Here is an 11,376-nt window from a genome sequence, read left to right as displayed (position 1 = left end):
AAGTTAATTCTTCCTATCCATGAGCACAGTATTATGCTTCCATTTATTTGTATCTTCTTAAATTTCTTTCTTTAATGTCTTATAATTTTCTGAGTATAAGTCTTTTACTTCCTTAGTTAAATTTATTCCTAGATATTTTATTTTTTGTACAATTATAAATGAGATTTTTTTAAAATTTCTGATAGTTCATTATTGGTGTATAGAACCAATTCTGGCAAGTATGAGATGATATTTCTGAATATTAATTTTGTGTTCTGCTCCTTTTCTGAATTCATTTATCAGTTCTAACAGTGTTTTGGTGGAATCTTTATAGTTCTCTATATATAGTATCACGTCATCTGCAAATAATGACAGTTTTACTTCTTTCTTTCTAATATGGATGCCTTTTATTTCTTTTTCTTGTCTGATTGCTTTGGCTAGGACTTCTAATATAATGTCGAATAGAAGTGGTGACAGTGGGCATCCTTGTCTTGTTCCTGTTCTTAAGGAAAAAGCTTTTAGCCTTTCCCCATTGAATATGTCAGCTGTAGTTTTATCATATATGGCCTTTATTATGTTGAGGTATGTTCCCTCTATTACCACTTTGCTGAGAGTTTTTATCATAAATCAATACTGGATTTTGTCAAATGCTTTTTCTGCATCTATTGATATGATTATCCTTCAATTTGTTAATGAGATGTATCACATTAATTGATTTGCAGATATTAAACCAACCTTGCATCCTAGTAATAAATCCAACTTGATCATGGAGTATGATCTTTTTGAGTTACCGCTAAATTCTGTTAGCTAATATTTTGTTGAGGATTTTTACATTTATGTTCATCAGGGATATTGGCCTATAATTTTCTTTTTATGTAATGTCTGTCTGGTTTTGGAATTAGGGTAACAGTGGCCTTGTAGAATGAGTTGGGGTATATGAAAAGATTTAGGTATCATGACTGAGTAGGGTTTATTTTAGGATGTAAGGCTGGTTCAGTATTCAAAAATCAATCCATATAATCTACCATATTAACAGGCTAAGGAAAAAAAAAACTATCAAATCAATTGATGCCAAAAAGGCATTTGAAAAAATTTAACACTCATTTGTGATAAAAACTCTCAGCAAACTAGGAATAGAGGGAAACTTCCTCAATTAGATTTTATTATTTTTATTTTTTAACACCCACAGCACCTGGTATTCCTAGGTGGTCTCCCATCCAAGTACTAACCAGGCCTGACACTGCTTAGCATCTGAGATCAGACGAGATTGGGCACGTTCAGGGTGGCATGGCCATAGACTCAATTAGATTTAAAAAATATACATAAACCTACATCTAGCCTCATACTTTATGGTGAAAAATTGAATGCTTTCCCTCTAGGATTGGGAAGAAGACGAAGACGTCAGCATTCACCATTCTTATTCACCATAGTACTAGAAGTCATAGCCAATGAAATAAGACAAGAAAAGGAAATAAAAGTCATATTGATTGGAAAAGAAGATGTTTGTAGATGATATGGTTTGTACATAGAAAGTCCCAAGGAATGTACCAAAAACTCTTAGAAGTAATAAGTGAATTCAGAAAGTTTGTAAGATACAAGATCAATATTTAAAAATCAATTTTATTTACATATACTAGCAATGGACATCTTGAAACCAAATTTTAAAGCTTGATATTTACAATCATTCATAATAAATACTTAGGTATAAATCTAATAAAACATGTAAAATGCTTGTATACTAAAAACTACAAAACACCAATAAAAAGAAATCAAACAAGATGTAAATCAATAGAGAGACATAAATATGTTCACGGATTAGAAGACTCAACATAGTAAAGATGTCAATTTTCCCCAAATTGATATATAGGTTTAACGAACCTTCTATCAAAGTCCATCAATGACTTTTATAGACAAGCTTATTCTAAAATTTACATGAAATGACAAAGAAACTAGAATAGCTAAAATCTTTTTAGAAAAGAATAAAGTAGGAATAATCACTATTCAATATTAAGTTATATCTAACTACATTAATCGAAACAGTGTGGTATTGGTGGAGCAACAGATTCAGAGATCAATGAGAAGATTAAACCTAGAAATAGACATACATATATGTCTTGCTAACCGATTTTTCTACAAAAGTGCAAAAGCAATTCGTTAGAGGAAGGATAGTCTTTTCAAAAAATAGTGCTGGAGCAGTTAGACATTTACAGGCAAAAAAATACTTGACCCAATCCTCGCACTTTATACAAAAATTAACTCAAAATGAAGCATAGAATTAAATGTAGATATAGGTAAGTTTATCCTAGAATTTATAAGAAAAGGCAAAAGAAAAAATACAAAACTTTTACAAGAAAACATGGGGGTTTGATGGAGTATAGTATGTGACTATAAAGGGAGATCACAAGAGAGTTTCTTTGTGCTGATGGAAGTTCTGTGTCTTAATTGTGGTGGTGTTTACACATACCTATATGTGATAAAATCACACAAATCTACACATATAAATATACTCAAAATGAGTGCATGTAAATGTTGAGAACTGAATAAAGTTTGTACCTATGTCAATTTCCTGGTGTTGATATTGATCTATATATAAGATGTTAATGTTGAGGGAAGATGGGTGAAGGGTACACCAGACCTCTCTGTACTGTTTTTGCAACTTTCCATGTATCTATAATTATTTAAAAATAAAACATTTTCCTCTGTCACTGTTTCTTTGTGCAATGCGTTCAGCTTTCCATTTGGGTTGTTTTAAAGACCTGGAAACAACTTGGCAGTTAGTCAGGGTGGTTTTCTGTCAGTGATAAACTAAGTGCTAAATGTTGCCTGGTCATATGCAATGTCCAACAAATGTTTATGTAGATACTACCAGTCCAACCTCTGAACCCATAATAAAAAAATTAAATCCTTTTATTAAAAATCTTCTTTAAATTTTTAAAAAATCTACCTGAAAAGCTGCTTTTCACTCAAATTAATTTTTTTTATTTGATCAAATCGCTGGCAACACAAGGTGGGAGTAGAGGAGAGACAGAAGCTTTGAAAGATCTGTTACTACCTCTGGGGTATTTGAAGAGCTGTTCTGAATGAAGTCCTGCTAATCCTGACTGGGCAGCCCACAGTGTACAGGTGGCAACCTCATAAGGCCCTTTCTTTCTTCACACTAGAAATGGATCCCCATCCTTTTGTTTCCATCTCTAGTTTCTGAATGTCACTGAACCAGGACAGGGATGCTCATATACCTTCCATTTCTGACTTATACCTCCATAGAGCCTGTAGTGGCCAAGTAGACTCTAAAAAGTACTATCAGCAAATTTCCTACCATTTTCAATATTTTTTTGCTGTGTTTAAAACATAAACATGTTCATGAATTCTTATGTGATGGTCCCCAAAATTCTTAAGCCCCCAGTTTCTTAGACATAGGTTTAAGAATTAAATTCACTCCAGACCCCACTCTTCTTAATACTATGGAGTCCTATTCAGTTGGAGCTAGGAAGTATTTGACTTTAGGTGTGTATTTAAAAACCAAGTACTCAGTTTACCAGCCAGCTATAGTGACCAAGTAGCTAGTTTTGCCATTTTTTCCAGCTGCTAGATGTTTGAGAATGAAGAATTAAATTTTAAGCTACTAAACTTGGTTAAAACTATTTCCGCTTACTCAGAGTTAGGGGAGAATGAAAATGTTTGCCACTACTTGAACTGCCTAAAATGAGTGTAGACCTTTCTGGTCATTCCTGAGTCAAAAGTGTTTAAAGACCTGTCCTGTATGAAAATAGAAAATCGATAATTAAAAATCTGTCTTAATGCAATTAATTTCCAGAATTATGGAGATTTCTGTATATCAATGTTGTGTGAAGCATGTATAAAAGGGTTTTTTAAATATTTGGCATTGAAGTGTGAAGTCATTCCTTAATACTCAATTCACAAATTAGTTTGCTCTTTAAAAAAAACAAATTATTTACTTAATTATTCAAAGTTATATTCCAATGAGTTAGGTGTATTTATTTCCTCTGCTACAGTTTCCCTGAGTATTTAAATGACCAGCCGAGCCCTAAATGCAGCTGGTTGACCTACTAATGGCCTTGCTGCCATCAAAGAGAAACTTCTTTCCGGGTTACAGAGCCTGCACTGCGATTGCATACAGTTGGCTGGGCTGAGCCTCACAGCCTACAGCGGAATAACTCAGGAAGACACACTCTTAGCATTTTAATCATACTTTTTCAGCTAAGACGGGGGAGGAGGAAGAATCAACTTCCTGCTGGCTTTAAAGTTTGAGAACAGAAGATTCAACCAAATGAACTTGCAGCTCTGCCTTCCTGTCCCTTTTCACGTTGGGTACCAATCAATCCCTGGGCCTCAAAAGTGGATCTGGGAACTTGCATGGGCACCTCACTTCCCTCCTTGAATGGCACCTGGAGATTTTTACCTGTCCTTCTTCAAGATTTTCTTGTTTTTGCCTCTGGAAGTATGCACTTGTCCCTGCCCACTTGCTTGTGCCAGGTGCAGCACCCTGAGTTTACCACTAAAAACGACTTCACAGATGCTACAAGTTGGTGCTGGGACTTAGCACTTGGGCTGAGGGATCTGAGATTTCCGGGTATTCAGCAGGTTCCGTTATCACTGGTGAATTACTTTCCAGTCCATTGTAACAGCCTTCCTCCTGGACCCATTCCAGAACAAATGGGCTGAGAATGGCATTGGCCTCTTTTTCAATGGTAACATGTTCTTGTAAGATCTGCCAGCATCTGACCCTGGAACTACCCTCTGTGGATGATGTTACCATCTAAGCTTATCTGTTAACCTGGGTTAAGCTTTCTTAACCTTCCTGTTTTCACTTCCAATCAGTGAAATTCAGTGCCAAGGAAAACAAAAATGACTGACAATGTTGACAGTCATTTAGTTATTGATTTTTTTAAAGGGAGCTGCTTAAGGATAATGTTAAAACGGTACTCAAAATACCAGAAATATCAAAATGCAAGCACTGGACTCTAAAGCAAAATGTAATAGGAAACATTTAGTTTGCTAATATAACCATATCTCCCCCCCATAGCCTCAGAATGTACTTTAAACATCATAAATATGATAAATCATTATCGGACTTTTAATCTGAAAAATTAGGTGGCAGTGGTAGGGGGTGGTAGAGGGCGCCAGAATACTTGCACTGGTCAATAATAGTTTCAGTTGTATTTAATACTTGAAATAACTCTTGCTCTAAGTGAAAACAAGGATTGAGTAAATACACGCACACAAACACAAACAAATAAAACTCTTGTCTGGGGACTGCAGGGAGAGTTTAGGAGAAAGGTCACTTGCCTGGACCTGGGAAGACCATGTAGAGAGTTGAACTTCCCCCACTATCCTCCACCCTGCCCACAGTGGGAGGAAAATACCCACTTTTCTACTCCAGAAAAACCTCAGTCCATGCCAGTCACTAGTCAAGCCCCAGAGTCAGCCAGTGCAAAAATTAAATGGTCATTACATTTCCCCAGTAGAATAAAATAATAATGTTTCCCAGAGTCAGCCAGTGCAAAAATTAAATGGCCATTATATTTCCCCAGTGGAATAAAATAATAATGTTTCCCATTTTATCATACCCATCCCCAACTAAAAATTTCCAAAGTTTTTGAGCTCACTTGAGAACAAAATGAATGCACTCCAAATCAGTATTAATAAAACTTGGAAACAGCTGAGTTTGCCTAGCTGACTTTTGTTATTTGTTTTTTCATTGAACTGTTCCGAGATATAATTTTAATTGGCATACATAATTGCTTTTGTGAGTAAGGTCATTCCAAAGTCAAATAAAGGAACTGAGTCAGTATTTTATAATATATATTTGACTACCCACCTGAAGATGTTTGTCATCTACCAAGTAGGGGTAACTGGGGTTAGTAAAGGCATGGGGCTGGGAAATGATAAGAGCTTGCACCTGCCATTCAGGCAGCCCTGTGGCCTCCATTGGGGTTATTAGCCAAAAGAGTAGCTGAAGGTGGGGTAGGAGACACTGGAGCTGCCCTCATAAAGCTTTAGGATTCACAGGTTAGGATGGTTGGTCAGTGTTCAGAGTCTGTGTATCAGGCCAAGTCTAGCCTATTACTTCAGGTAGCTCTCCCTACAGAATGAGGTACTGTGTCTGTTCCACTTTTTCTTAGCCCTGTCCACAAGCTGGTGTGGATAAAATGGCCCCATGGCTGAGAGAATAGGTTTATGTTGGCACAGGACACTTGAGCATGTAAACTAGACCTCCCTTGGGGCCTGTAGGATTGCCAATGATTGGCATACTTGGAAGCAGGACATAGATTTTCCCTTTGACTGTTGAGGAATAAAAATAGAATTAATTTAAAAGGCATTCAATCATGCTGGGAGTTTTGTTGTTCTTTGGATGTATGTGTTTATTTTCAGCTGATCATGTCTTTTTTGCAAAACAGTCACCTTCATGATCACTAGCTTGGAGGTGGGAGTGGAGTACACAAAAAGGCAACAATGTATAACTTTTTGTTCTTTGCAGAACCTGAAAAATGTATTGTTTTACTTTATTATATCCATGTTGGTGATATCCTTTATTAGAGCAAGAGAAAGCATCTGCTTTTATTGCTTCTAAAACTTGTGTATTTAACAGATTCCAGCTCTAGGCTGTTTGAAAGGAAGTCCTATTTTTTAAAAAAATTATCTTGATCTTAATATTTTTGGCCTGCTGTTCCCACACTCTAGCCGAAGCAGTAATATATCCTTTTTGATAAAGTCTGGTCTCAGTCATGGAGAAAGAGAGTTTGAAGCTCTGGGACATTTTTTCTCTAATGTTCACCTTACCTGTATATATGTAAGGACTGTTTCAGTTAGCCTCCCGATTCACACCGGGGGCTGCTCTTTACTTTCTTCGGTTCATCATCTTTACAAAAGAACTCACAGTTTCACACCCCTTACCCACTCCCCATACAAAACAAATGTCTCTGTAATGTTCTATTTCTAACTTCCAGTTAGCTGTTTTCTCTGTTTACAGTCTGCTGGTTACCATGCCCAAATGATTTTAATCACACAGTATTAATCTCTCCAAACCATCCATCTAGGCATTTGGATTTCAGGCCAGATCTGAGACTTCTTGATGCCTCACAACTCTCCTTTTAGCACTGTGCCTAAAAGTAACACTTAACAGAAAGGGCCTCCATTTCATGAGTAAAAACATATCTACCTTAGTGGTTATTTTTAGTATGTGACTCTTCAGGGGAAGAGATTCTGCTCACTCCAAACATGGTCAGCACTAAAGTCAAATGTAGTGGTTGTCTTTCACAGCCTCTTAATCCCCTAATTTAAAAATGTTCACTATCAGCTCATGCTCCAATTTCTTCTCAGCATCCAGTATGACGATTTTTGATTTTTGAATGTGAACAAGGCCAGCTGCAGAAATGTCAGACCGAGCCACTGGTTTGGTGCCTGTGGGCCAAGGCGGGCAGGGAGCAAAACTGACAGGCTCCCATTCTCACGAAGACATCACTGAGCTCTGCAACTTTTCTCTCATCGAAACTGCTTCCTGTTCAGCTCCCAAACAGTTCACTTCCCTGTGTTCTTGAACTTGGGCCAGCACTGTTTATTAGTCCCTACCATTCTTCTTTTATAGTATACCTAAGTAGAAACATTTCTTTCAATAGAGCAAGTTCCTTCAGTTCCACTACGAAGCAGGAGAGTGTTGGGCCAGGAGCCTGCACAGAAAGGTTCATTTATTGGTCACCTTGTTCAACTGGAACATCAGAGACAAAAAAGCAAGGCCCGTTTAGTTTTTTTAGTTTCATTCTTTTCTGTGCTGCTCATGCTGAGAACAAGCTGAGAAAAGGCATACTGAGGAATTTTAAGCCAGCTGTTTATAAATGTTTTTTTTTTAAGCATCATTCCCAACTATTTATATTACATTTGTATTCATGGGAAGAAAATCTCTGGCCAGACTAAAAAAAAACCTGTTTGAAAACCCTCTGAATCTGCCTCAACAACTGCAAATGGGCATTTCCACTTTCCTCCAGACTACAAAGAGGGTTCTCAGAAACATAGATAAAAATGTACGAATAGTTAAACCTTATTTAAAATAAGCCTATTCCCTAGTGATATTGTCCTGAAATAGCTGAAGTTCAAGTCAATAGGTATAATCCACTGTAACAGTACCAGAAGAAGGCCATCTTAACAAGAAGTTTGCTAAAACCTGATGTCATATGTAAGTGAGATTTTAAAAAGAGATGATCATTTTTATTTTAAAATGTAGCCAGTATTTAAAATAATCACAGAAATGACACTTTCAAAATACATGTGGACTGCAGAAGGGCTGAGTAGTTGATATCATCTTGGCATCCTGGTTCCCACAACCTGAGGTATGAATTAAAATTTTAAAAATTTACCTACAAAAGGCTATATATTTCTGTTTGAATTTGCACAAAAGATTTCTAGACATATATCACAAGAAATGTAGTGGTTGCTTCTAGGAAGTGAGACCGGCAGGTATTTCATATCTTTCTATACTGTTGAACTATTTCTATTTTTTTTACCATGTGCTTATATTATGTATAAAATCGTTTAAAACACTAGTTCCAAAATAGACAGTAACTTGATTTTAATCCTCTGGCTATGTTATCCTTGACAATTACCCAACCTCTCTGAGCTCATTTCACCATCTATAAAATGGAGATACTATCTACCTCATAATGCAAACATGGAGATTAACTCAGACAACGTACATTAAGCAAGTAATACAGTGCACAAAACAGGTATTCAATGTACGTCACCTCCCCTTAACACCAAGAAACCCTGGAAATCCTCTTAATTCAACCTCCTCTTCTTATTAGTAAGAACACTAAAGCCAAAAAGGCTTAGGACCTTGCCCAAGGTCAATCAAGTAGTAACCAGGAGAGCCAGGTTCTGATGCCTGGCTTCTTGTGCCCTAATATAAAAAATGATTTCATATGAGCCAAGGAATGACCCTATTACTACCTTATGGACACATCTCACTATGCGGTACCAGCCTCCTCCTCTGCTTTGCTCATCAGACTTAACAAATGCTAATTTTTCCTAAACACAAAGTCTATCATAAACTGAGGGGGCCCTATCTGAGAAGGAAGCCCCAAAGGAGAGCTCTAAGAATGTCTTGATCAAAGGCAGCACTAACCTCACAAGAGAGCAGTGGATGTGTTTTTAAAAATTGTTCACATCTTACTGCAGCCCTGTGACTCAGATACCTATTTGTGTGCACGTGTATGTGTGTGTGCACATGAGTGGGCACATGTGCACATGCACGTGCACACACACACACACGTGCGCGCGCGCACACACACACACACACACACACACTCTAACTTTCAGCCCTCTGGCATGAATACAGCACCCACACTGACTTATAGTTGAGAATTTAAACAAATTTTGTTGAATGAGAAAATCTATGTAAGAATATTGTTTAACAAATGCCCATTCTTTAGCAATCTGTGTTTAAGCAAGATGTTCTCCTTTCAGTGATATTTATACATAAGCCATATGGGGCATAGTATCCCAACTAAAATGGAATGACTTTCAAAATGCTTTGTTAAAAATTTGGCGGTGGCTGATCATTTCTTTTTCTTTTTGGATGATTTCCTTAGAAACAAAGCTTTCTGACTGTTAGGGCTTAGATTACAGTATACTTGCCTCCTTTCCTAATTTCATTCAAAGAGTTGGTCCATCAAGAACAAAGGGCAAAGTGTCTTAAATGCCTACAGGAATGAAATCCTGGGTCCTACTAAAGGGAGAGGTCAAAGGAAGAGATGCTGAAAATGATAAAACAGCACATCAGTCTGTTTGGAACAGTGATGGATAGTGTACAATGATGGATTATTAGATAAGGAGTACAGACAACAAAGCCTTTGAAGGAGTGTGAGAGGGTGATAAATGGAGCCGTGAACAATCTAAGACATTTCCCCCTTTCCATATTAATACCCTACATCTACTTGGAATTTCATAGCTCCAAGTTCTTTCACACAAATTACTGTGGCAGACAGTTCACCACTCATTAACAGCCCTCTATCCCATCTTGATCTTGTCCCAGTGGCCATGGCTCAGCCCAGGGGATGAACATGACTGGTCCAAATCAGTGGTTCTCAACTTTGGCTGTACAGTACAGTCACCTGGGGGAGCTTTTATAACATCCCAATTCTTGGACCCAACCTCAGACCAATTACATCAGAATTTCCGAAGGTGGAGCTCAGGTCCTGATATTAAAAACAGGTGAATATAATGTGGTTTAAGCCAATCAGGACGATCACAGTCCTCTTCACCAATTTTGGGGCTAGGGCAGGCCATGTGACCCAGTCAGTTCTAGCCAGTGAGACGAAAAAGGAAGTTGGCTTGGAGTAGGGAGTTCTGGGAAAGGTTTTATAACGAGATTAAAGGAAAGAGAGACAAATAAGGGAAAATTCCTCTACTCCTTACTTGTTAACCAGATTCCTTCCCTTCTACATTTTACAGTCCTGAGCAGTTGTGTGAGGAAGTGATGCTTGTGGCTGTGGCTACCATCTTGTGACAGTGGGAAGATAAGCTGGGGAATGAACTCCAAGATGTAAAAGATGGAAAAGGCCTGGATCCTTGGTGACTTGGTTCAGGGTGCCAAAGTCCCTACCCAGCCCTTAAAGAAGTGTACTAACTCCCTCCCTACCAAATCTTGGTTGTCAGGTATGAACCATCCAGAAGTTACTTGGATCAATTCATGTGCAGCCTCTTTTCACTGCTGATCTGAAGGCATACTCAGATGTCTTGTGTGAAGGACAGCCATGGAAAGGATGGCTGTAGGATCATTGGTTTTCTTGTGTAGGTGCTCTTGGCAGCTTTGAGATATTTTAGTGATTTCTTCAGTGGTTGGAACATATTAGTAATAGAACTAAGTGTGTCTCCCACCCCAGACTAACCTCTAAGCCTGGCCAGGGAGCCATAGGTGCTGCTAGGAGATGCTAAGGGGGTCCAGGTAAGAGTGTGTCATAATGGAGAGATTCTGACCTCTGGGGTTGAACACCAATGCTGCTCCACCTTCACCAGCCAGGTGTGACTTCAGGCAAATTACTTGACTTCTATGGGTCTCAGATACCTCATTTATAAAATCGATACTATGTCAAAATAATGATATATGTAGAATGTCTAACTCAATGTATGGCACATGAGCATCCATTTCCTTCACTTCCCCTCCTAGAGTGTGACTGACTTTTAGTAACTCATCAGTGGATCAATCATGCTATCTTTCTAGGAACCAGGAATACAAGCATTTTAGTAAATCCACTGGTTGGTGGTGACATGGTAAGAGCCCAATAATTCCAGCAGAAATGTGAGAGGAAGGGCTTAGTCACCAAAGTACGGAAAAGCCTAAAGCTGGCTTCCAGATGTCCCTGCATCCCTGCAAAGGAAGCTCCA

The 11,376-nt window shown here is 38.0% G+C and overlaps 1 protein-coding gene and 1 pseudogene across 1 annotated transcript in view; both read right to left on the bottom strand.

Moving 5' to 3' along the window:
* CHST7 (carbohydrate sulfotransferase 7) overlaps positions 1-11,376 on the bottom strand; it is a 21,355-nt gene that overhangs the window by 6,567 nt on the left and 3,412 nt on the right.
* On the bottom strand, positions 1,160-1,278 carry LOC112475615 (annotated as a pseudogene).

Source organism: Pteropus alecto, unplaced genomic scaffold, assembly GCF_000325575.1.
Source record: "Pteropus alecto unplaced genomic scaffold, ASM32557v1 scaffold392, whole genome shotgun sequence".
Lineage (NCBI taxonomy): Eukaryota > Metazoa > Chordata > Mammalia > Chiroptera > Pteropodidae > Pteropus > Pteropus alecto.
Note: the sequence above shows the minus strand (reverse complement) of the source record. Positions and strands in the feature narration are given on the sequence as shown.